A 26,947-nucleotide genomic window follows, 5' to 3' on the forward strand; every position below is an offset into this window, starting at 1 on the left:
GTTGTTGATTGTAATTGACTGGGGGTGCGTGTAAGGAACGGGGAGAGGTGGAGATGGAGGGGATGGCAGTTACGTTTTTGAAATATTGGAGGAAGTTGCACTGCACACATACACTGCCAGGTACCCATTGAGGGCAAACACACGATTTAGACAATGAGGACGACTGAGAGGGAAAGGATAGCACATGAAGGGGCCACCATCCTATCCTGGAACGTAAATGGTCTGGGCAATAAAATAAAAAGACGTTTAGTCACTAATTACATCAGGAGATTAAAACCTGCTGTGGTCCTACTGCAGTAGACACATCTGATGGGATCACACTGTAGACCGCTCAATAGAGGAGCCTATACCACCTTGGTGCAAGCCAGTTTCACTTACGGCTCCCGAGGAGTAGTGATTTTAATTAGAAAAACACCCCTTTCCACAGAGACAAGCAGTGGATAGATCCAGATGGGAAGTATGTAGGCTGTACAGAGCATGAGGGGAAGGAGAGACGTGGCATTTATCAACATCTATGACCCCCCACGCCTGCAGAGGGTCTCTCTAGGAAGGGTAACTGAAATTTTGTTGACCTCCAACTCTTCCTTATATATAGCAGGGGGAGATTTTAATGATGTAATGTACACTGACATGGATAGTTCCAGATCGTCTCCACACGCCACACTGGAAACACCCTTAGCTCGTTTGTAAGTATATTGAGGTTAACGGACCTCTCGCGCAGACATAAACGGGACAGTCAGATGTATTCCTACTATTCCAGCACCCATGGAGTATTTTCAAGATCATATTACATCTCCGCTCCAGTAGGGGAAGTGCTGGTGATGTAGACAGTCAAATACATGGCGAGGGGACTATCCAACCATTCTCCACTCTTGATCACAATAGGACCTAAACACTGGGCTCCGGGTGTGGGATTTAAGCTGAATGCCTTGGAGCTCAGGGAGGTCCAAATTAGGAAAGCGCTTAGGGTTGGTACTGAATAATACTTCCAAGAAAATGCAGACTCAGTGGAGCCAGCCATAACCTTGTGGGAGGCGTTTAAAACTGTACCAAGAGATAGAGCACAAAATATTATTGCCAACAAGAGAAAAAGGGGAAAAAGGGAAATGGAAATAATAGAAGGAAAGCTGCTCTCCCTTGAAAGGGAGTTAGACCCCACGACAAACTTGCAGGCATTGTGGACTATAACACTACTCAGAGAAGAATACCGGACCCTAGCTGATAGAAAGGTAAGGTCTCAAATTCTTGCCACGCACCATAAACTATGTGATACAGGAGACAAAGCAGGCAAGCTATTGGCCTGGCTGGGACGCAGAGAGATGGGGGTGAGGTGGGCCCTCACTACTGTAGACGAGAACACCGCTGAACACAATACAAACACTGCAATAGCACAGGCGTTCGCCGAATATTACAAGGTCTTTTACAAAGCTCGTCCGCTAGTGGATGCATCGCAAATTGAGTCTTACTAAGCCGCCATCCTCATACCAAGTCTCACACTAGAAGATAGCACAGAGTTAGAAGAAAACATCTCCCTTTCGGAGGTCCAAGAGGCCATAGCCAGGATGCACGCAGGTAGAGTCCCCGACCCCAACAGTGGACCAGCAGAATTTTTTTTAAGTAACTCCTCTATCCTGGCCCCACATTTCCTGAAACTCTATGTAGAAGTTATAGGCATCTCCTCCTGATCTCCGACGAGCCATAATTGTGGTTATACACAAGAAAGGGAAACCGCCCAGTGGTTGTAGCTCTTATCGTCCGATCTCCTTATTAACAAACTTAACCTGCAACATTTATATAATTGGTTAGCGACAATCCAAGATTGCAAGCATCTGCACGTTTTCCTAACGTTGGATGCGGAAAAAGCGTTCAACGTGGTTCACTGGCCCTTCCTAATGAAGGCACTAGAAAAATATGGCTCTCGCCCCATGTTCCGATGCTGAACTCCTTTATGAAAGCCTCACATCAGCGGTTAGAGTAAATGGTGTTCAATCTGCTGACTCTGCAATAGAATGGGGCACCAGGCACGGTTGCCCACTTTCTCCTTACTTGTTTGCTTTAACGCTAGAGCCATTAGCCTGCCTGATTCGGACCCACCCATTTATTAGAGGGTTTTTTCATGTGGAGGAAACCCCAGGGAAGGATGAGAGGATCTACCTATATGCAGATGATGTCCTCCTCTATGTTAAAAATCTACAGAGACCATCCCGGCTATATTACAGGTATTTGATAAATATGGGGCCCACTCAGGATATAATTCAAACTGTGATAAGTCGCACCTATACCCAATTGGAGAGGGGGGGAGGGCTGCATAACCTACCTTGTCAACTCTGCATAGACCGAGAAGGATTTATCTACCTAGGAGTTTATGTCACATTAGATAAACAAAAGGATCTGGCTTGAAATCTCCACCGATTGTTAAATAGCCAACTTTAGTTATCCAGAATGGTGTGAAAATTGATCATCCAATTTCTGTTTTCAAAATTGTCATTGTAGTACTTCAGACCGACCAACTCACATGGTGTAGGTGTGTGTCGCACAATATTGACTTCCTTCACAAGGTCACCTATGTGAAGAGACAATATCAAAAGGTTGAATGAAAGGCGAACTGGAAACCTTGGCACTGAGTGGGTTTTCAGTTCATCTTTGGAAGCTCTGAACAGTTAATTTCCATTACAGGTTTTGTAAACACCACAGGACACCAGTGGAAGCCCTGGCAAGCTTCCTTTTTTGGGGTTGAGTTGAGTTTTTGGGTTGGGATAGGTGGTGAGGGGAGGAGGCAAAAGTGCTTCCCAAGCAGTTCTTGGCACGAAGCCCTAGACCCTTCTCTCACGTGGTGAATTTCTTTTAAATTGGTAAGTCTGATACTTCTAGTTCTGCAGTGCTAACAATACACGTAAAAATAAACATAAGGACACAAGTGCAAAACAGGTCACATCTGGCATGGAACAAAATTAGATAATCATATTATAGCTGTATACAATATCAGGATGCAGGTGTTCAATGCCCATTGGGCTAAAAGGGCTGTAGCCACCCATTTCCTGTCATGTGGCTTAGCCCAGCCTGCTGAAGCTTCCAAGACACAAACAGTTTTTTAGCTGATCTGTGCTGGGCTGCGCTGGAGATGGGGCCTTGATAATTACGTTGCGCAAAGGATTTCAGAGGCCATCTAGAAACTGAAATGCATAAAAAAGAGCAATAGGTAGGGTCGGCCCCAGAGATGTGGCTACAAAAGAATAAAATATTCTACAAATATTTTCTTGGCCTTTCACCTTCAGGTAAATACATATAAAATATAACATGCACACTTCGAATGAAAAATAAATGCAAGTTGAAGTAATTGGGGGGAAATGCAGTCTATTGTTTTGATAACTCAGTTGTTTAATGTGATGACTGCAGATGTCAGCATATGTAACCAGAAAGTCACAGAACCAAATCCTGGATTGTGCAATAGGGAATAGTGGTGTGAGTTACAATGCTACAAGGTCCCACCCTGAGACTGAAAGCACTACTAATATGCAAGTCATTATTTTAAAACTGTGCTATAACCAGTATAAGATAGGCTGCCACAAAATGTGCAGAAAAATATAGGAACTAATTATGAATTGGTTGTAATTTTACAACTGCTGGGTAAACTTCTGTTTAAGCAAGGATTGGAATTCCGAGTTGGGTGGTATTTACTGCATCCAGTAATTACTAGGAGCATTAAGTATCTCACCCTTTGCTATATTTCAGCAGGTCAAACATACCAGAAATTAAGGTGGTCATTCCGACCTAGGCGGACGGCGGTTGCCGCCCGCCCGTCGGAAGCCGCCTGAATACCGCCCCACGGTCAATAGACCGCGAGGGGTATTCTGACTTTCCCGCTGGGCCGGCGGGCGATCTGATTCAGATCGCCCGCCGGCCCAGCGGGAAAGCGCCTTCCACAAGGAAGCCGGCTCGGAATCGAGCCGGCGGAGTGGAAGGCGTGCGACGGGTTCAGCAGCACCCGTCGCGCTTTTCAGTGTCTGCATCGCAGACACTGAAAAGCCTAGTTGGGCCCTGTTAGGGGGCCCCTGCAGTGCCCATGCCATGGGCATGGGCACTGCAGGGGCCCCCAGGGGCCCCAAGACGCCCGTTCCCGCCGGCCAGGTTCTGGCGGTAAGAACCGCCAGAGCCAGGCCGGCGGGAAGGGGGTCGGAATCCCCATGGCGGCGCAGCATGCTGCGCCGCCATGGAGGATTCCCCAGGGCAGCGGGAAACTGGCGGGAGACCGCCAGTTTTCCCTGTCTGACCGCGGCGTTAGCGCCACGGTCAGAATGCCCTTAGGGGCACCGCCGGCCTGTCGGCGGTGCTCCCGCGCCCCTTGGCCCTGGCGGATTGTATCCGCCAGGGTCAGAATGAGGGCCTAAGTGTACTGTATTTACTGTGCCATGCAGATTTGCATGTGATAAGCAACATGATATGGATCTTATTTCCAAAAACTCATTATAGGTGCTATTCATCACACACAATAAAGAAAATACCCAAAGGGTACTGTGCTAAATTAAAACGCCCTTGGATTCCAATAAAAAAAGCCCCTAGCTTCCAACAACCTCAGAATCAGTGACTTAGGGCCTGATTCTAACTTTGGAGGACAGTGTTAAACCGTCCCAAAAGTGGCGGATATACCACCTACCGTATTACGAGTTCCATAGGATATAATGGACTCGTAATACGGTAGGTGGTATATCCGCCACTTTTGGGACGGTTTAACACCGTCCTCCAAAGTTAGAATCAGGCCCCCAGTGTTTAAGATAAAACAATTGCATTAAAAATATTTTTTTTTACCAATAAGCATCTAAGCTGTTCCTAGTGCAAACTTTTTTATAATATATTTCTCTTAGAAGGAAGCATTTTAGAACTCAGCTGATAACACCATTCCACTACCTCTCAAAAAGAATACATCTTTGTCACTGTGAAGCCTAAAATGGCAAGCACAAACTGAGCTGTGAAAATAGTTGGTATGCAAATCAAGAGACATATATAATGTACTTCTTTAACATGCTGAGGAGTGTCACCTTAGTACATCAGTCTTTATCACTGCATTGAGACAAACTTACTAAAAGTGATAGTTTGTTTATATGAATTTAGAAATGTTCACGCTCTCCACACCCCTGCCATCACAACAATGCCACTAGTGAACTGAGAGGCAAGTCAGTTTTCATGTGTACCCTATATGTGGCCTAGATTCTTATTATGCATTGAAACAACATTACAGGCAATTAAATCAAATACAAGAGTTTTTTGTACAGCGCACGCCCTAAACCAGGTATTTGAAGGTGGTTTCACATATGATAATGAATAAAAAGGATGCGTGCTGAAATAAAATATTTGCTTAGCATCACACAGTATGATCAAGCTGGGAAACTAGAATTGAGTGCTGGTTTTCTGATTTGACACTGTGCAATTCAACCACTAGATGGGTATCTCTTTTTTACATCAAAGGTCAGCATGGGTGGCAAACTGAAGCCACATGAAAGCTTTAGGCATAAGGGTCCAAGACCACCTCAAACTGAGGAAGAGAAATACATCTGTCTCAAGCCTGGCTTGAGTTTTCAGTCGCTTGCCAATTGCTAAAAACAGAAGACGCCCTCCCTTATCATTCAGGCAGAGGTACCTGAAGGTCGTCATTATCTATTTTATGTCGGTTGCTTTTAACAAAATGTATGGAAACTGTTATTGTATAATTAAAAAAGGTTGGGAGCATCATTTCTAACAAATCCCTACCACTTCAATCATTGAGGTCATCTAAAAGTCATTTAAAGGTACAGGGCGCTTTGTTTGCTTTTTTCATTCCTTCTTGTGCCTCATGGTGCTGTGATCTCTCTGCCTAATCAGCCGACATGCAAGGTGCCCATTAAAGACATCGACCAAGACTGGGAACTTTGCATAGGTAATCTCTGAGTGAAATTCCATCAAATACAAATATAAAAGGTCATGTGATCCTTCACCCAAATTTTCTTGGGGTGGGAATAACGAGTTGGATTTACCAACAGGAAAAATACAGCAGGTGAAATCACCGTGGACAAATGCTAGATTGTAGCCCAGACCACTTCCATAAACCCCTGCCAGAACCTCAGACCAGGTTTGGGGATGCATTACATGCACTCTTCCTTCACCTTCCTAACCCCGACTCTCACCCTTGCCTTACAACAGCCCTGCGCACTTTTACCACCCGTTCAGAGCAAGTGGTAACTGTGTGTTACCACCCTAAGGAAAGGGAATACTACGTGGAATCCTGCCTGGTAAAATCCAGGTCTACAAGTAATTCTCCATTCCCTGAGGCTCAAGTCACAATTGCACAGTACTTATGGGTTGTTACTCCACGGTGAAATATTCTGAAGTCTGCACCTGTGTGCGGCCAAGTCTGTACCGGTGTGCGGCCTTAAACAAGTATATGTTACAGTATCTGATGAGCAGACTGAAATCGTACCTTTGGTGAACAGTCAGATAGGAGCTTCTTTCTAAAGATGGAATTAAAAATATTTCATGAGCTCACTGACATTTCACAGAAGCAATTAGAAAAACAGTCATCGTCTTGAAATAGCTTTGTTCAAAACCGGTCCTAAAGAGCTTTATAATGTAGTCTGTAGAAGAAGCTTTTTTTATGTCAAATCACTCATTCCCCTTTTTAAAGAGCTCTGTCAGTAGGGTATATACATTATGGAAGGTACTAAAACAGTTACTTTATTTATATCAGGTTTGATCAGTATGTTTAACATGCACAATTTGTCACTCTAGTTTCTTGCATTTACTCTAGGGATAACATTGCCCCATTGCTTGACGTGTTAGCACCAACTCCATTTGTTGACATGTTAGCCTCCCTCAAGGTTCGGGTCTAGTTGCGCTCTGTAGCATTTCACTTTGCTTGTAGCATGCCTCATTTTTCCAAAGCCAAATAAATAAAAGTGCCCAATACACCAAGAAAATATTTGGCCGGGATTTTAAATGGCATATTAACTGGACTTGTTCATTTGTCCCACACCAGGTAGTTAATCCAGTCATTTATTTTCCTGTTGCATTTTGGGACATCTCGTTTTGATATTTTTATTTTAGACACAAAACAATATGCCCCACACGGGCACACTGCAAACAGAAATATACCATATATCCACATAACTGTCAACAGTGGTGGCTTGTTGGTTTTCAGGAGAGTTTATATTCTTTAAAAATGGCAGATACCAGCCAAATGAGGGTGAGGTGAGCAAAATGTAAGCTATGTAAGTGACTGTCCATACTTGCACTGCAAAATTCAAGACTTTACTCAAGCTTCAGTATATTATCAAATATTAAAAGAAGTGATGGTTGGAATGCCAGAATAAATCACACCCACTGGTAATTACTCGGGCTGCATCTCAGTCTATCATTATTTTGCATACCATGCCCCCTCAGTTTGGATCCAGCCTTTTACAAATCAGGCTTGGCCCTGCTCCATCCTCCCTTACCAGGTCCTCCCTGAACCAGAACACATGAAATTCAGGACTGGTTTTGCCCTTATTAGGGTTCGTCAGACGGATATGGCTTGGTCCCAAGTCTTGGTATGCCAGTCCCATATAGGGCATCACACTTAAGTATACAAAGAAGGGATAGATAGAATGCTTGACTAAATCTCAGCCATTGGTAATTAATCCAACTGTATCCCGGTCCATTGTTATTTTGCACACCAAGCTACCTCAGTTTGGACACAGCCATATGCAAACCAGCCTTGACTCTGCTCCAATAGGAACAATTCAGCTCAGAATGCCAGGCCAGGTCCTCCCTAATGGGAATACGAGTAACCAAAAACAGGTTTCACCCTTATTCGGGATTACCAGCTTGGTATAGCTGGGTACTGATTTAAATCTGGCTCATTGGTCACATACACTTCACTGTTGCTGATGTACACTATAAACAGAAAATTGTGGATGTTTTAGCTAGAGATGGGCGAGCCACAGAAAGTTCGAACTATTTGCTTGGCTCAGCTTGAGGTTCTCTTGGAAACTCAAGACAAAAGCGAGCCGCGTTTTCACATAAAGTGATGTGACCTAGTGGCTACAGCTGCCACCCAAGCAACATGATGAACTGGTGCGAACCGGGGTCTCAGCTCTGTGACTTTTGACAAATCTCTGTGGTTTAAAAAAAATATAAGTAGTTTGCATCTGGTGTGAAACACTCTTATGTTCTTGAGCAAGGTGTGCTGCTGTGTAAAACTGCAAAACAAAATGTGAGTTCCGCTCTACACCTACGCTCTGATCTCATACACCAAAATTAAATGACACAGCGTTAACTTTAGATGTTGGAAGAGATGCTCATCTAGTGCTGATGTGCACAGTGTGACATTAGAAAATCTGGGAGTAATCCTGGCTTTCCCGTTAGAACACATTCTGTGATCCCAGGCAAATAATTTATTTCACCAAAGCCTGATTTTTTTTCATGATCACATCTGAGAGCACTTTTAAATATTTCCTTTCAGGATAGGTACTTCACAAAAAACTTTCTAATATTTATTTGCTAGCCCACAATTCTGCACCACATACATTAGGAACCGGTATACAAGACAACTGACTTCCTTCTTAGTTAACTAAGGGCAACGTCGCCAGTGCAGGGGAGGGGAAAGGAATTTTCTAAGTTCATGTTTAAAAACTATCACTTTTAATAACTATTTTTAATAACTACCTCTCAAAGAGGAGTTGTAATCTGATGAAAAAGGGTGTTAAATATGTTTTGAATGCTGATGAGGCTTTTATATATATATTTTTTTTGCATGGTAAACATGTCAAATATTTTCATGGGCTGGGCTCGTGCACAACCTCTTTTGGAGCAGGAGCCGACTCTGCTCTGGTCTTGCTCGGATCTTCCTGTTAATTTGTTTGCTCGCCCACCTTATTCCAGAGACACAGACTCAAACTATAAATACATTATAGAATCAAAGAAAGACACCCCATCCTCCCTTACCAGACACTTCACTGAAGAAAGATTGGCACTGTAGTGAAACTTGCTCCCACGGCGAGGCTGTAATGTTCGGCTGCTTTGAAGAATTGCTTCCTGTTTGTCAGTGCCTTTTGTAGGTTTTCAGCTGTAAAACGGGGCTTGGGCTGGGCTCCATCTGATTGGTGGCGATATTGACCCAGCCCCAAAGCACCCTGGGATACGTGTAGGGTTTCTAGTAATTGTTCTTTTCACTGCAGCGCGGTGAAAGGCGTAAGGGAGGGGTGGTGTGGTAAGCAAGGCAGATTCTTTAGATCTTAAAAGGACGTCTGGCCAGACAGGCGTCGCACGCACACTAAGAATGACGTTACGTGAAAGATACAAACATGCCGATGCACATGGAATTACATGCACAAACGTGCACGCTCAGCTAAATGTGCATTCACTCAAAAAAGGTGGCCAAAAAAGATTACAGGTTACACATTTTACCTATTTAGAGGTCTTGACAATGGTAAAATCGATCAAAAAATTATGTTTTAAATAGGTGTAAGTGCAGGTACGTAGAATCAAATGAGTGCATGGACTGGACACCCTCTAATAATTTCTTTGTGGCACTGCAGTCGACCAATCTTCTGCAACAACACTTGCTGCAAATTGGGAAGTGGTGGGTGAGCCAACAAATTAACAGGGAAAGGTGAGCCAGAAGTGAGACAAGACTGGTCTGGCTTACTTTCAAGAGCCCATGCACAAGCTACCATTAAAGTATTTGATATGTAAATCATGCAACAAACATAAAAATATGAAGTCACTTCAAAATTAAAGTAGCTTATTTCTTTAACATGCAGAACCAGTTCACTTTATTAATTCAGATTAAAATCAGGCGTGGGCCGCGAGCTCCACTCCGCTGGCGGAACTGATGGCTTTTTGGTGCTCCGTTTGGAGCGCAGAGTTCGCCCAAATACCCTACTAGCCCCGCCAGCAGAGCAGAGCTTTCCGCGTGCACACTGCAGCCCAGCTATGGGCCACACAGCGCAAGCGCAGACAGCCTGCCCATGTGCTGTATAGCCCATAACTGGACTGCAGTGCACGCACTCAGCCCAAACAACATTGGCGCAGCAGCATGAAGCAGCTGCCTGCACCAGCTCCGATCCAGTCCTCTAGCAGCCCGGGCCAGGCACGGGAGCAGAGTGAGGCAGACTGCCAAGCCGCTGGCAACAAGGACCCAGGTGAGTCCTCATTTTTTTTTTTTTCCACACTTGTACACAAGAGCCCTGAAATAGCAGCTTTCGCTGCCTACGGCTAGGCCATGGTCGTAAGCAGCGAAAGATGCAATTTCAGGCCTTTTGTGCACCGGCCTGCCCAGGCCGCTTGTGCACTGCCCTGCCCCGTGTGCAGTGCATATGAGGCAGACCGGTGCACAAGAGGCCTATAACAGAAGCTTTTACTACCTATGGCCCTGGCCTGAGTCCAAGCCAGGGCTGTAGGCAGCCAAAGAAAGCTGCAATTTTAGGCCTTTTGTGCACCGACCTGACTGCACAGGGGGCAGGCCAGTGCACAAGAGGCCTGAAATGGCAACTTTCACTGTCTACTGCCTTCTCCTGAACGCACCCGATCTCGGAAGCGCAGGCCTAGCTTAACAGGCCCGACCTTGCTTAGCGCTTCTGAGATTGGATGCATTCAGGAGAGGGTGCCACACTGCCACTCTGCAGCTCCAGGAACTCCGCCTGCCTGGAATTCCACTGAGTTTTTTATCAACTCTGCGGAATTCCATGGAGTGGAACTCTGTGAACTCCGCCCAGGCCTATCACTGCATTGAGAGGTATTGAGAGGTAAACGTTTTGAAACATGAGTTAGAAATATTCATACCTCTTCGCACCCTGACGACAATACCACAACTTTATTCAGAGGCAAGTCAGTTGCCATGTGTACCCTATATGTTGCCTACATCCTTATGATAGATGGAGCAAAATTATGGTTTTTAATCGAACACAAGAGGTTTTTGTACAGTGTATTTTCTGAACTCATTTGAAGGTGCTCTTGTGTGTGAAAGTTAAGGAGGCTCAGTGAAATAAAATATTTGCCTAGGATCACACAATTTGTTCAAGCAGGGGCAGCTACATTTATCCCAGATTTTCTGGTTTCATGTTGTGCAATTCAGCCGCTAGATGATTATCTCTATTTCTTGTCTCTTTGACATCACAGGTCACTGTTTTGTGAATAATTCTTGGCTTCTTAAGATGGAGTGTAGCAGCAGGTAGAAGCCTCATGAAAGCTCAGCTTGTTTTTGGCCAAGAAGACTTCAAGCCGATCCAGAGCCAGGCAGCAGGCTTGAGCTTTCAATGGCTTGTCCATCTCTAAGACTGGTCCGGGATCTATGAAGCTTTGTATATGACACACAAGTACAGCAGATGGCATGGACCTGATTGGGCCTCTTCCTTTCACTCATTCCACTTCTGTGTGCCGCCAGCAGGGCTTTAAGTGGGCTAAGTTTTCGCAGGCCTTAGATATGGCAATATTTAAATGCTCTTTGAAATCGGTCCTTATTGAGTCCTAAATTCATGTCCTTTGCAGGCAAAAAAATGCTTTATTTCCCAGCAACGACTGTACCAAGCCTTGAGGTAATCCATTATAGCGATTCAGACCCTGATTACATTTCATTTAATCTTCATCTTGCTGTGCCTGAGAATTTGTTTTTTTCTCTGTGTTTCTGTGTTTTTTTCATTTAACATATGACTTATATCTGAAATTAGTCACCTCTAGGAGACTGGGTGGGATTCAGGTGTGAGTGAATGTTCATGACGGGGCATGTAGGAGGCTGACCTGGCTTATAGTGGGTACCTGATGGTACTTACACCATGTGCCAGGTCCAGTTATCCCTTATTAGTAGATTAGTAGTGTTCTAGCAGCTTAGGCTGATAGGGGTAGCTATAGCAGAGTAGCTTAGGCTGAACTAGGAGACATGCAAAGCTCCTACTATACCACTTATATCATATAGGTAATATATCATAAGAAACACAATACTCAGAGTTACCAAAACTAAAGGTACTTTATTTTAGTGACAATGTGCCAAAAATATCTCAGAGGATATACTCCCTTAGGAGGTAAGTAAAATCACAAAATATACACACAAACCAAAATCAGGTAAGTAAAACAGTCAGAAAGCAGTGCAAACACTGTAGAATACAATAGGATGCAATGGGCCTAGGGGCAACACAAACCATATACTATGAAAGTGGAATGCAAACCATGAATGGACCCTTAGGCTAGTGTAGTGTGTAGAGGGTCTTGGATATCCCACCCCAAGACCCTGAAAAGTAGGAGTAAAGTGCAACTACTTCCACAGAAACACACTTAACTCGTGATAGGGGATTCTGCAAAGACCACAACAGACTGCAAAGCGCTGAAGACAGATTCCTGGACCTGAGGACCTGCAAAGGAAGGGGACCAAGTCCAAGAGTCATGAAAGTGTCCAGGGGGGGCAGGAGCCCACTAAACCCCGGATGAAGGTGCAAAATGGCTGCCTCCGGATGGAAGAAGCTGAAGATTCTGCAACAACGAAAGGTGATAGGAACTTCTCCTTTGTACAGAAGATGTTTCACAGAGTGCTGGAGGATGCAGAGTTGTTTCTTTTGAAAAAGACTGCAAACAAGCCTTGCTAGCTGCAAAGGTTGCGGTTGAAGAAAAAGAGTGCTGCTCGGGACCAGGAAGGACCAGGATGTCGCCACTTGGGAGAGGAGACAGAGGGGGCCCTCAGCAACACAGAGAGCCCATGCACAAGAAGGGAGCAAGTGCAGAAGTGCTTGAACATGGGTTCAAGAAGACTGAGCACAACGGTCGTCTCAACACTACAAAAGAGGGTCCCACGAAGCCGGAGTTCAACTCGGCGAATTGAGCAATGCAGGATGGAGTGCTGGGGACCTGGGCTAGGCTGTGCACAAAGGATTCCTTGCAAAAGTGCAGAGAATTCCTAGCAGCTGCAGTTCACAAAGCGCACAGAATTACTGTCTGGAGAGAAGTTGCAAGGACTTAACTCCTCCAAATTTGGACAGTTGGACCACTGGACAGTCTGGGTCACTTGGGTCCACAACCTGTGTTCCAGGGGCCACGCTCGTCAGGATGAGAGAGGTCCCAGAGTACCAGTGATGCTGAAGTTTGGTGCCTGCTGGAGCAGGGGGAAGATTCCGTCAACCCCTGGGAGATTTCTTCGTGGCTTCCAGTGCAGGATGAAGGCAGGCAGCCCCCAAAGCATGCACCACCAGGAAACAGTTGAGGAAGCCGGCAGGATTAGGCGCTACAATGTCACTGGTAGTCTTCTTGCTACTTTGTTGCAGTTTTGCATGCGTCCTGGAGCAGTCAGCGGTCGATCCTTGGCAGAAGTCGAAGAGAGAGGTGCAGAGGAACTCTGGTGAATTCTTGCTAGTCGTTATCTCAGGAAAAGCCCACAGGAGAGACCCTAAATAGACCTCAGAGGAGGATTGGCCACCTAGTGAGGTAAGCACCTATCAGGAGGGGTCTCTGATGTCACCTTCTGGCACTGGCCACTCAGAGGCCTCCATTGTGCCCTCATACCTCTGGATTCAAGATGGCAGAGGTCTGGGACACACTGGAGGAGCTCTGGGCACCACCCCTGGGGTGGTGATGGACGGGGGAGTGGTCCCTCCCCTTTCCTTTGTCCAGTTTCACGCCAGAGCAGGGACTGGGGGTTTCCTGAACCGGTGTAGACTGGCTTATGCAAGGAGGGCACCATCTGTGCCCTTCAAAGCATTTCCAGAGGCTGGGAGAGGCTACTCCTCCCCAGCCCTTAACACCTATTTCCAAAGGGAGAGGGTGTAACACCCTCTCTTAGAGGAAATCCTTGGTTCTGCCTTCCTGGTACTGGGCTGCCAGATCCCAGGAGGGCAGAACCCTGTCTGTGTAGTGGCAGCAGCGGTAGCTGCAGAGAGAACCCCAGAGAGCTGGTATTGCAGTAGCCGGCGTCCATAGTGGAGCCCCCGGGATGCATGGGATTGGCACCCCAATTCCAGATTTGGCATGGGGGGGACAATTCCATGGTCTTAGACATGGTACATGGCCATATTCAGAGTTACCATTGTGAAGCTACATATAGGTATTGACCTATATGTAGTGCACATGTGCATTGGTGTCCACACACTCACAAAGTCTGGGGAAATTGCCCTGAACTATGTGGGGGCACCTTGGCTAATGCCAGGGTGCCCTCACACTTAGTAACTTTGCACCTAACCTTCACTAAGAGAAGGTTAGACATATAGGTGACTTATAAGTTACTTAAGTGCAGTGTAAAATGGCTGTGAAATAGTGTGTGCGTTATTTCACTCAGGCTGCAGTGGTAGTCCTGTGTAAGATTTGTCTGAGCTCCCTATGGGTGGCAAAACAAATGCTGCAGCCCATAGGGATCTCCTGGAACCCCAATACCCTGGGTACCTAGGTACCATATACTAGAGAATTATAAGGGTGTTCCAGTGTGCCAATTAGAATTGATGACAATTGTCACTAGCCTATAGGGGCAATTTTAAAGGCAGAGAGAGCATAAGCACTGAGGTTCTGATTAGGAGAGCCTCAGTGACGGTTAGTCACTACACAGGTACACAGATTCAGGCCACAAACTATGAGCACTGGGGTCCTGGCTAGCAGGATCCCAGTGAGACAGGCAAAAACAAACTTACATACATGTAAAAATGGGGGTAACATGCCAGGCAAGATGGTACTTTCCTACAAACCCCTCCCTGCCCCCCCAAACGAGGGACAATAAGGCTAACCTTGCCCAGATGAGTCTTCATTGTCTAAGTGGAAATATCTGGAGAGTCCATCTGCATTGGAGTGGGTACTCCCAGGTCTATGTTCCACTGTATAGTCCATTCCCTGTAGGGAGATGGACCACCTCAACACTTTAGGGTTTTACCTTTCATTTGTTTATGCCATAATAGAGGTTTGTGGTCTGTCTGAACAATAAAGTGAGTACCAAACAGGTATGGTCTCAACTTTTTCAGTGCCCAGTCCACAGCAAAGGCCTCCCTCTCTATGGTAGAACAACGCTTTTCCCTAGAGGTCAACCTCCTGCTGATAAAAGCAACAGGTTGATCCTGGCCCTCAGCGTTAAGCTGTGATAGAACTGCCCCTACCCCTATTTCAGAAGCATCGATCTGGACTATGGATTTCTTGGAGTAACAAGGGCTTTTAGGACAGGTGCAGAGCTAGCTGTCCTCAATACCTTTTTAGGCATCTTTTTGCTGGTGAGGTCATTAAGAGGGGCTGCAATGGAGCCATAGTTCTTAATGAACCGCCTATAGTAACCTGTGAGGCCTAGAAAGGCTCTCACTTGGGTTTGAGTTGTAGGGGGAGCCCATTCTATAATGGTTTGGATCTTCCCCTGTAGTGGTGCAATCTGTTCTCCACCTACCTTGTGTCCCAGATAAGCCACTTTCCCCTGCCCTATCTGGCACTTTAAAGCCTTGATAGTGAGGCCTGCCTTTTGCAGGGCCTCAAAACCTTTCCATAGGTGGACCAGGTGATCATCCCAGGTGGAGCTAAAGACAGCTATATCATCTAGATATGCTGCACTAAAGGCTTCCAATCCTTGCAGGACTGTATTCACCAACCTCTGAAAAGTGGCAGGTGCATTTTTCAAGCCAAAGGGCATAACAGTGAACTGATAGTGCCCTCCAATGGTTGAAAATGCTGTTTTAGGTTTAGCATCTTCTGACAACTTAATCTGCCAATACACTGCAGTTAAGTCAAAAGTGCTTAGATACTTGTCAGAAGCCAGTGTATCTATGAGCTCATCTGCCCTGGGTATAGGGTGAGCATCTGTCTTGGTTACTTGATTGAGGCCTCTATAGTTAACACAAAACCTCATTTCCTTTTTACCATCTTTACTACGAGGTTTGAGTACAAGCACCACTGGGCTAGCCCATGGGCTTTCAGAAGGCTCAATCACCCCCAGATCCAACATTTTCTGTACCTCTTGTTTTATGCAGTCTCTGACATGGTCAGGCTGCCTATAAATCTTACTTTTGACAGGTAAACTGTCTCCAGTGTCGATTGTGTGCTCACACCAGGTAGTTGTACCTGGGATCAGTGAGAAGAGGTCAGAGAACTGGTCTAGGAGATTTATGCAATAGTCCTTTTGCTCAGCAGTAAGGCAATCTGCAAGCACAACTCCCCTCACTTAGCCATCAGCTTCAGTGGTGGAGAAGAGGTCAGGGAGAGGGTCACTCTCTTCTTCCTGCCCCTCATCAGTTGCCATGAGTAGGGTTAAGTCAGCCCTGTCATAATAAGGTTTTAGGCGATTGACATGGAGCACCCTAAGGGGACTCCTGGCAGTGCCCAGGCCCACCAAATAGGTGACCTCACCTTTCTTTTCAACAATGAGATGGGGTCCACTCCATTTGTCCTGGAGTGCACTTGGGGCCGAAGGCTCCAATACCCACACCTTCTGTCCTGGGTGGTACTGGGTCAGGATAGCCTTCTGGTCATTCCATTGCTTTTGGAGCTCTTGGCTAGCCTGGAGGTTTTTACTGGCCTTTATCATGCACTCAGCCATCCTAGATCTCAGTACATAATCCACAAAGTCTTGCTTGGGAGCTTTTAAAGGTTGTTCCCAACCCTCCTTCACAAGAGCAAGGGGACCTCTTATAGGGTGCCCAAAGAGAAGTTCAAAGGGGCTAAAGCCCACTCCTTTTTGGGGTACCTCCCTATAAGCAAAAAGGAGGCATGGTATCTGGACATCCCACCTCCTTCTGAGTTTTTCAGGGAGTCCCATGATCATACCTTTGAGAGTTTTATTAAACCTCTCAACCAGACCATTTGTCTGTGGATGATAAGGAGTAGTGAACTTGCAAGTTACACCACACTCCTTCCACATAGCTTTGAGGTATGCAGTCATGAAGTTACTACCTCTGTCTGACACCACTTCCTTAGGGAAACCCACTCTGGAAAAGATTCCCAGGTGGGCTTTTGCCACTGCAAGAGCTGTAGTGGTCCTTAAGGGTATAGCTTCAGGATACCTAGTGGCATGGTCCACTACCACAAGGGTAAACCTATTGCCTGAAGCTGTAGGAGGGTCAAGGGGGCCAACTATGTCAACCCCTACCCTCTCATAGGGCACCCCAACCACTGGGAGTGGAATTAAGGGGGGCGTAGGTGTGCCACCAGTCTTGCCACTGGCTTGGCAGGTCACACAGGAGCAACAAAACTCCTTGGTGTCCTCTGACATATGAGGCCAGTGAAACAATGGAACAAGTCTGTCCCAAGTTTTACTCTGGCCCAAATGCCCAGCCAAAGAAATATCATGTGCCAAAGTCAGAAGAAACTCTCTATATTGCAAAGGGATGATTAATCTCCTGGTAGCTCCAGGTTTAGGGTCCCTTGACTCAGCGTAGAGGAGGTTATCTTCCCAATAGACTTAATTGCTATCAGTGATATCCCCATTCTGCTGTTTGACAGCTTGCTGTCTTAAACCCTCTAGTGTGGGACAGGTCTGCTGTGCCACACTCAACTCTTCCCTAGCAGGCCCCTCTGCACCCAAAAGCTTAGCAGTGTCTGCTGCCAGCTCATCCGGTGTAGGTTCTGTACAGGGAGAGGATTCCTTTTCCTCAAAAGGGAAATCTTCTGGAGAGGGAGGGATAGTGGGCAAGGATTTACCCTTTCTATTCCTAGCTTTTGCAAGCACCTGGTCCATTGTTCCAGGATCCAAGCTTCCCTGTCCTCTTTGCTTCTGGGCCTGAGTCCTTGTGAGAGCAAAGATATGCCCTGGAATGCCCATCACTGCTGCATGAGCTTCCAACTCCACTTCAGCCCAAGCTGATGTCTCCAAATCATTGCCTTGTGAGCAGTCTACAGGTAAATCAGTGGCTACCACAACTTTCTTTGGACCAGTAACCGCCCCCCAGTTGAGATTCACAACAGCCATGGGGTGGCTATGAGTGTTGTTATGAGCAGCAGTCACTTGGTACTGCTGACCAAGTAGATGTTGATCCGGGTGAACCGGTTTCTTAATCACCATAGTGACACTGGCACCCGTATCCCTATAGGCCGCAAACTCAACACCATTTATTAGGGGAAGTTGCGTGGAATCACTTGCCCAAAGGCCTTTACTTTTACATAAATAACACCATGGCTTCTTTTGATTGTTAGAAGATGATTTGGACCCACCTCCCCCAGAGGATTTTTGAGGGCCTGATGAAGACTCAGAATGCTTTTTATCTTTGTCCCCACCCTTGTCAGAAGACTTACCAGCCTTCTTCTTGCCATCCTTGTCACCACCTGTATGTGCTTTTCTTCTCACTCTTAATTTTGACCCATTTGTCTGCCTTCTTTCCCAATTCTTGGGGAGAGGTCCGATCTGAGTCTACCAAGTACTGATGCAACAAGTCAGACACACAAATATTCAAAATATGCTCTCTCAAAATAAGATTACATAGGCTTTCATAGTCAGTCACCTTACTGCCATGTGACCATCCCTCCAAGGCCTTCACTGAACAGTCTACAAAGTCTGTCCAGTCTTGAGTGGACTCTTTCAAAACTTTGTAGTTGTTGGCATCACTCTCTCTGACACTAAGGAACCTATCCCTACCCTTGCCAGTGAAAGATAGCCACAGGATAGCAACCCACTGCCTTTGAGTGACCAACTGTACCATAAGGCCCTCTCAAGTGCAGCAAACCACTTGCTTATGTCATCCCCCTCCTTGTAAGGGGGGACAATTTTGTGCAGGTTTCTTGGATTTGTTTCTCTTATAGGATGACTATCAAGAACACTGCTGCTGCCACCATGGGGAACTAACCCCAACTTCTGTCTCTCCCTCTCTACATCTAGAGACTCCCTGTCAAAGGCCAACTGCTGCTGTCTCAGCTTCAGTCTGGCCTCTTCCAACCTCATCTTTCTGAGTTCCCTGTCTACGGTGTTATCCTCAGGGTGGGAGGCTTGGGAATGTTCTGACACAGAGGTGATGTGGGAAGTGGCAGAAGTGGACCTGTCTCTAACTGCCTGAACTCTAGTTACCTGGCCCTTTGGAGTGAAAGGTGCCCTACTGATGTGTGACTCCCTCCCACCACCAGCTTCACTAGATGGCCTGTTAGCTGACAGGTCCTCAGGGCCCTTCCCTGATTCTACCTGGGTACCCTCCTCCTCTACCTCCTGATCCTGGGATGGGCCAGACTGGTTCTCGTCACTTTCTAGGAGAAGGCTAAGGGGAAGATCTTTGGTAGGGTTCTTACCAATGCTTAAACTTCTTTCTATGCAGAGTCCCCTCACACTTTTAAAGTTTAAACTGCCATAAGTTGCCTAGATAACTTTGGGAGTAGTCTCTACTACAGACATAGTAGCAAGAAAGAGTTTAGGGTAGATAGAAAAATAGTTTATACATTTTTAAAGAAAGGAGAAAACTTTTTCAAACTTTTCAAAACCTTTTAGAACCTTTGTAGAAACTTTTTAGAAAGAGAGTTAGACTGTTTAGGTTAACTGTGTATATTTTTAAGTAATTGGAATATATTTTTCTTATGAAAAGCACCAATGACAAAGTGGTAAAGCAGTTACAAGTACTTATCCCACTGCTGCACCACCAATGATGGTACTTTCCTACACAGCTGCTAAGGCTTCTGTGCACTTTTGCAAGGGATCCTTCATGCACAGCCTAGCCCAGGTCCCCAGCACTCCATCCTGCATTGCTCAACTCACTGAGTTGACCACCGGCTTCGTGGGACTCTGTTGTAGTGTTGAGACGACCACTGTGCTCAGTTTTCTTGAACCCGTGTTCAAGTACTTCTGTGGATGCTGCCTTCTTGTGCGTGGGCTCTCTGTATTACTGAGGCCCCCCTCTGTCTCCTCTCCCAAGTGGCGACTTCCTGGTCCTTCCTGGGCCCGGGCAGCACCTTTTTCTTCAACCGCAACCTTTTTAGATAGCAAGGCTTGTTTGCGGTCTTTCTCCAAAGCAACAACTCTGCATCCTCCAGCACTCCGTGGGACATCTTATGCACAAAGGAAAAGTTCCTAGCACCTTTCGTTGTTGCAGAATCTTCAGCTTCTTCCGTCCGGAGGCAGACAATTTGCACCTTCATCTGGGGTTTATTAGGCTCCTGCCCCTCCTGGACACTTTTGTGACTCTTGGACTTGTTCCCCTTCCTTTACATGTCCTCAGGTCCAGGAATCTGTCTTCAGTGCTTTGCAGTCTGTTGTGGTCTTTGCAGAATCATCAATCACAAGTTTACTGTGTTTCTGGGGAAGTAGTATCACTTTATTCCTTCTTTTCAGGGTTTTGGGGTGGGATATCTTGGACACCCTTAGTGTTTTCTTACACTCCCAGCAACCCTCTACACACTACACTAGCCTAGGGGTCCATTCGTGGTTCGCATTCCACTTTCAGAGTATATGGTTTGTGTTGTCTCTAGGCCTATTGCATCCTATTGTATTCTACAATGTTTGCACTATTTTTTTAGCTGTTTACTTACCCGATTTTTGGTTTGTGTGCATATTTTGTGTATTTTACTTACCTCCTAAGGGAGTATATCCTCTGAGATATTTTTGGCACATTGTCACTAAAATAAAGTACCTTTATTTTTAGTAATTCTGAGTATTGTGTTTCTTATGAAATAGTACCTATATGATTAAGTGGTATAGTAGGAGCTTTGCACGTCTCCTAGTTCAGCCTAAGCTGCTCTGCTATAGCTACTTCTGTCAGCCTAAGCTGCTAGAACACTACTAATCTACTAATAGGCGATAATCAAATGCAGTGCTTGAAGATAAGTTGATGGTTTGTGTGAGGAGATGGTGAAGTGAGCAGATAAATAGAGGTATGCGCAAAAGAAAAGAATGTCAAGGCAATCAGAAGAACAACATGATGTGTGGTAGATGCAGATGGAGCATTTTCCGAAAGATGTGGGGAGAAAAAGGTGAGTGTCTAACAGCGTGAGAGACAGCAGAAGAAAATGGTGTGAAGGGGAATATAAGTGACAGAAGCTCCGAAGGCAACCTCCCGTCCACAACTCTTAGCAATGTTTAATTCAGTCTCAAAGTTTCAGAATTTAAACATTTTCAGTTTTATGTAGTCACAAAAATATTTGTTGTTGCTCTCATTTATATGTCTAGATGCAATAACATAAAACTCACAGAGAGGTACCCAAATACTAGCCAGGTGGCATGCTTTGTGAAGCACAGGATTTTAGTTTTCTTGTTTTAAACCTTACCATTAACTACTTATTTACACTTTTTGCCAATGTCACTTTTAGAAACTTTCCACCATTTTCATCCCACTTAAAGTACTAGCACCTGGGATGATGACCATAGTGATCTGATAAATGCACAGCATTGGAGCATCATGCGTTTCTCAGGTTTCATGTGTTTTGCTTGGACACAGTGCTTCAGCAACTGAAGATGGCTCTTAAATTATGTATTCTCTGCTGCAGCATCCGTTTTCCTTCATTTGAATCCCCAAGTGTATGTGAGAAGTATCAGACACAGGATCTGCATGCCATTGAACTCATCTTTAGCTGTAGGGTCCTATGGAAAATGCACCTTTGTTTACTTTCACCACGTGCAAGCCCCCAGCAGTGCCTCATGTTCTTTCATGAAGATGTGGTGCAAAGATTATGTTCTGCAACATGGGGCACATGGTTGTTATTGTTGAGATCGCTCACTGCTGTTCTTTCACTTATAAGCTTTTAAGTACAGTCAGCAGTGGCCAAGTCAGTGTCATTTCAAAGCGATCGCCTGTCATTGTAGAATATTCTGCACATAAGACAACCCCAATCACTGGGTAGTACTAGGATTTATAATGGTGTAATTTCTGCAACTTCACCTAATGAGCGTAAAATGAAATTCCCGAAATTACACCAGTTATGCTGGCATAATTAAGTTTGACTCTTATCTACTGCATACATATATACAACCTACACAAAGCGACTTTTAATCCATCCATACTCAGAAAATAACCATAACTCACAAATATTCATCATCCCACAGATATTTTCCTTTCATGTGCATTCTCCATCCACATTCTCCATTCCCCTACTCAGTCATCTGTCCACACAAATTCAGCATTCACCAAAGTATAAATTCATGAGTCATCCAGCCTTCGATTCACCCAGCTGTCCACTAACTCACAGCACAATCCATTTCTCCACAGAATTACTCATGTATCAATGCAGCCATTCACCCTTCCACACATAACATAACATGATCTGACATATATATTTGTAGTCACATGTTCACCACATAGGGTGTCTAGGTGCTGAAATAATAGATCTGTATGCTCAACTAAATATACCAAACTGTTTTACTTGCTCAACTATACATATACTTAGCAATTAGACATGGATGTTTGCACTGCTTCTGTAGTGTGTGCTGTACCTGTTATTTGACTTTCTGTTCTTTACCTGGTCTGTGACAGTGGGACCTCTGCTGCTGTTGTAGTGTCATGGAGGAACATTTCCACTTCAGTTACAATGCTTATCTGTGCCATGAAGGAGGGAAGCTTCTACTTCTGCCCAAGCTGTACCTGTCCCTTGAGTGGTGGAAGCCTGCACTGCTGATGCCCAGCTGTGCCTGTTGCATGAGATGTGATGTGATGTATGTCTGTGATTATGGGAAATTGTCAACTGATGAATATGGTGTGCCTGCAGTATGAGAGACAAACTTGCACTGCTCATGCCCGACTGTGCCTGTTTTGTAAGTGATGCTTGTACTGCTGATGGTGTGCTATACCTACTCTGTGAGGGAGGGAAGCTTGTTTACTCACTCGCACCCTCCCCCCTTAAGCCCATTAGGGTCCCGGGGACCATCACCTCCCTGCGGCAAAGATGATTTAGTAAAAATGGAAGGGGGGCATTTTCGACCCCGGGGACCACCACTTCCCCCAGGCTTGGCCAAATTTTCAATGGGGAGGGGCACTGCATGGTCCCCCTTCTGGGCCACCTTTCCAGCTCCTTATGTTCCAAGGTGCCCACCCTCAGGACATAGTTGTTTGCTGTCACTTGGGGGAGCTTTGACAGCTTCCGCCGTTTGAGAGCAAACAGAAAGTTCGAGGGTGGGTGCTGGCAGGGACTGCAGGGCCATTGAGGCTCCCCCACAGTCTTTAAAAGTGCACACTATGGCCGGTCCCTGGGGAATACAGGTATCTTGACCCTAGAGGACAGATGGAGAGGTCTCTGAGGGACCCCTCATGGGCAATAAACTGCCCAAAAATATATGTTTTTGACCTTTGAGAGGATCCTTGGATCCACTGCAGTGCTCTGCATGGTTCCCAGTGTAACTTCAGGATTGATCAGCAGATCCAAAGCACAATGAAAAATAAATACACCTACTTACTCACCAAACCCCTACTGTGCATGACCGAAGGCTGTGCGCAGCATGAGATTGGCTACATGTGGGGTCTGTCCCGTGCCCGGCAGGGATTGGATTAATGTATAGCACTTAAATATTACTTTATGTTAAAAAACATAGAAATTCACTGGTGAAAACAAAGGCTACAGAGACATCATAGTTAACAAACAGCATTAAAAAACATAGAAATTCACTGCAAAAACCATAGGTGACAGGGGTGTTAAGTTAGGAAAAAGAATTAAAAAAATAGGAATTTACTAAAAACAACAAAGGTTACAGGGACGTTATAGCCATGGCTACCGCCAGTAGGTTATATATAAATAGAGAGTGGATCACATAGTCCGGAGTATCTCACTGAGGCCCTGCAGTGAATGTCTTTACTTTTCCAAGTAGTTAGAAACTAATGCCCCTAAATCTATCCATTAGCACAATCCAGTGGCTCCAGCCTACCCAGTCCTAGTTAGTTGGGTACACCTCAGTGATTGTTGGGAAATCTCAGGCTTACACCCCTAACATTATTGACTGAGCTACGCCCCTGGTTAAGTGCAGAGCTGATCTAGGCCCTTGTTTCCAATGTACTCCTGTATTGCAATATCGCTCTGAAAGTCCTGATACTGCACTGCTCTGGAATGTCGACAAGCAGAACAACCTTTGCATTTTGAGACATCCACTATAGAATAAAGAATTACCTTAACATACTGTGTTACCACATTGATTTCCACTGGGCTGTTTTTCATGGGCAAAGTTTGCCTCGTTTGAAATGGCAAACATACCCGACAAAAACACTGAGGCAATTCAACATGCTGTAATACAAGGTGCAAAATAACAACATTACTCAGAATTCTGATTTGGGTGGAAACTCCAATTTCTTGACAAATGATGATTAATGAGTAATTCAGAATGAGGTCTTCAGTTGCCATCCGTTGCTTTCAGGCCTATTGTGTTGTAAGTGGTATCAGCAGCTAAACATTCAGGCAATACTCCCCAAAAGTTTGCCTTTGTGCAATAATAAATAAAAAAATTAAAAAATGCATTTGTACTGGTTTTGGCTCCCGTGTAATAGGGAAAGGAACATATAAATAAACATGATTTTGCACTATGTTTCTTACGCTTGCAAATTTACAAAGGCTAAGGCTAGTTCATATTAAATGGCATTGCACAGACTTCACACTCTCTGCCCTATTGTAGAGACAAGGAGCACATCTCACCAACCTATGTCGAATACCACCCTAGTTGCATAATAAAGTAACAAAGAGAGAGAGAAAATTGGCTTGCCTCTAACGAGATGCTACATTCGACTGCAAGGAGCTGTCTGGATCAATTCTACTGGGGGTGCATGGTGGATCCTTTTCTCGCTGAGCTTTTCTAGGTTCGGCATACTTTAATCTCTCTGTGTGTCTTGGCATTTGAGAGCTCTACTATTTATGGATTTTTCCACTTTTTGTCTTTTATTATGTGTAAGATCTCTGAACGATAGGAAATATTTTTCAATTGTTGAAACTGAACTTGTGTGTTGGGTCAGCTGGGAGTAACACTGTTTTACCTTAACCAGTCAGGGTAACCTGAGACCCATTAAGAGAGGTTTACTAAAATTCTATTCTCCATAGCTGGGTAGATTGGGGATGAACACCACAAGCAATACCTGGGCTGCAGTTCGTGCTTGTGGGTCGGAATGGGATTCAGTCCACAAGCTGCCACCAGAGAAGGTGGACGGCGGAATACTGATAAGAACTTTTTGCTGTGAAGGTCTATCTAGTTTCCGCCTTGATTGCCGGAGGAAAGGGTAACTCCACAATGCCATCCTCCATTCACTATACAGGTGAAAGGTGTCAAGTGTCTCTTTGAGGCCTCTCAATTAGAAAGAAAAAGCCACAAAAGGCAGAAAATTCCTCTTCTGCGATCTTGGTAGATTCTGATTGGAGAAGATGATTTAATTTTAAGTATTGAAAACAAAGAGACAAAACCACTCTGAACCAGGATTGAGAAAAAGGCTAGCAAAGGTTTTCCAAAATTAAAATCTGGGCAGGAATTTAGCTCCAAATAAAGAAAAGACATGGCTTAGAATTATAGCAAGAGCTAGAGGAACAAGAAGGAAAAAATGGATCCATCTCTTATAAGTGCCTCCTTATATTGTCTAAAAAGGGAAATGGCACCCTAGTAAATAGATTAGCCTCACTTTAGATTTGGATTGAAGCTTCTTGAAGCAATCACTTTAAAAGCCACCACCTTGGGAGAGTTATTTATAAGAATAATCAAGTCTACATCTTGAGACTTATAACATCTTTCATGTACAAGAAAAAGAACCCTGTGTTTGATACCCTTCCTTAACATGCAAGCTTCTATGCACAACCACCGCCCTTTATGTCGGTACTCTGTGCAGGCTGCAGAACACCATCCTGGCTATCTCATCTGCAGAAATGCTGACATGATGTGGGCAACGAAGAGAGAACACTCTTCTATGTGCTGAGCATGGGGACCAAAGATGCACTGCCTCACTCGCACAGAGCGTGGAAACCAGGAAAGTCCTTTTTGTTCACAACTACATACCTCTGGTAAGTTTATGGCACAGATATAATAAATTCATGCTGTCGCCATCAAGCTTCGGGTCTGGCAGGTGCAAGGGAGCTGCTCTTCAGACCTCCCTGAGCTTGGGGGGTGGAATTATAGGACATGTTTTGGGAGTCGACCTGCTCTTCCTTACATTGGTCCTTGTGCTGGTCATTACTGATCCTATACTGGCTCTTAACGTAGAAATCATGTAGAATGGAGGAGGGCCTCTACAGGCAACATGGTTCCACCATACTCTTGAGACTTGTCTTCAAAGAGAAGATAGGGCCGTGACTATATAGTGGGAGGAATCTGGGGTGTTACAAAAGGCTGTTGACCAATCCTTAGTGATGGAGAACAAGCAAAGAGGAGCTAGCCCAAACAATATCCAAGTCAGTTTGTGATAAGAAGAAAGGACAAGGGATATGTGAATTCATGCAAAGGTTGGCAGTATTAATAGATGCACTGTAAAAGTTTAGGTATTGTTAGGTTTCAGGAGTATGATTTTCAAAGAAAAGGTTGTGGTTTTTGAGGTGATGTGTGACAAATTTGCAGAGATACAATATTAAGGATTAAGGCAACCTGCAAGTGACTTGCAGCAGCATGTGCTTAGAGAGAGAGAGAGAGAGAGGAGACAAGCAGAGGCTGAAAAGGAAGGAGGGAGTCATTGAAAAGAAAAAGTATATTTGACAATCTGAAGTTTTAAGTACAGGTCAGTTTTCAAACACAGTTTTTGGGAATAATGTGGAAGTTTTTTGAGAAAGCAAGCTGAATTGTACATGGTAACATGCGCATGCATTACAATACCACTTTAGTCCTTTAGAGTCCCAGTGCACACACATCCACTACCCTCATCCAGAGGGTAAACAGAATTCAATAAATATGCTATCATGTTCCCTTACAATCCATTTTAAAGAAATCTCAAAACACAGGAATGTCCTATTTCAATTGTTGGTGTTAGAAATGCTACTCTGCTTTCTCTCTGATCATCAAGGCAGGGAGAAGGAGAACAGAGTCTGTTTCAGTGAGTTTGTGTAAAGTAATACTTCTCAGGGCAAGCTGCACTGGGGATGTCTGCAATCTGGAGCAACTACATGATAGGCACCAGGGCGGCTGTAGACCTGGTGACTGCAATAATCTTTT

General features: G+C 45.0%; 1 protein-coding gene and 1 long non-coding RNA gene across 3 annotated transcripts in view; one reads left to right on the plus strand and one right to left on the minus strand.

The window, feature by feature from the left end:
* The window catches only part of LOC138300133 (von Willebrand factor A domain-containing protein 5A-like), a 56,879-nt gene extending 47,777 nt beyond the window's left edge, over positions 1-9,102 (minus strand). Inside the window, exon 1 of the mRNA XM_069239067.1 lies at positions 8,953-9,102. The gene's annotated coding sequence lies outside the window, so the exon portion shown is untranslated. The remainder of the gene's footprint in view (positions 1-8,952) is intronic.
* Positions 1-26,947, plus strand: part of LOC138300134 (uncharacterized) — a 350,814-nt gene that overhangs the window by 262,951 nt on the left and 60,916 nt on the right. The gene's annotated exons all lie outside the window — the stretch shown is intronic.

This window comes from Pleurodeles waltl, chromosome 6 (assembly GCF_031143425.1).
Source record: "Pleurodeles waltl isolate 20211129_DDA chromosome 6, aPleWal1.hap1.20221129, whole genome shotgun sequence".
NCBI classification, from domain to species: Eukaryota; Metazoa; Chordata; class Amphibia; order Caudata; family Salamandridae; genus Pleurodeles; species Pleurodeles waltl.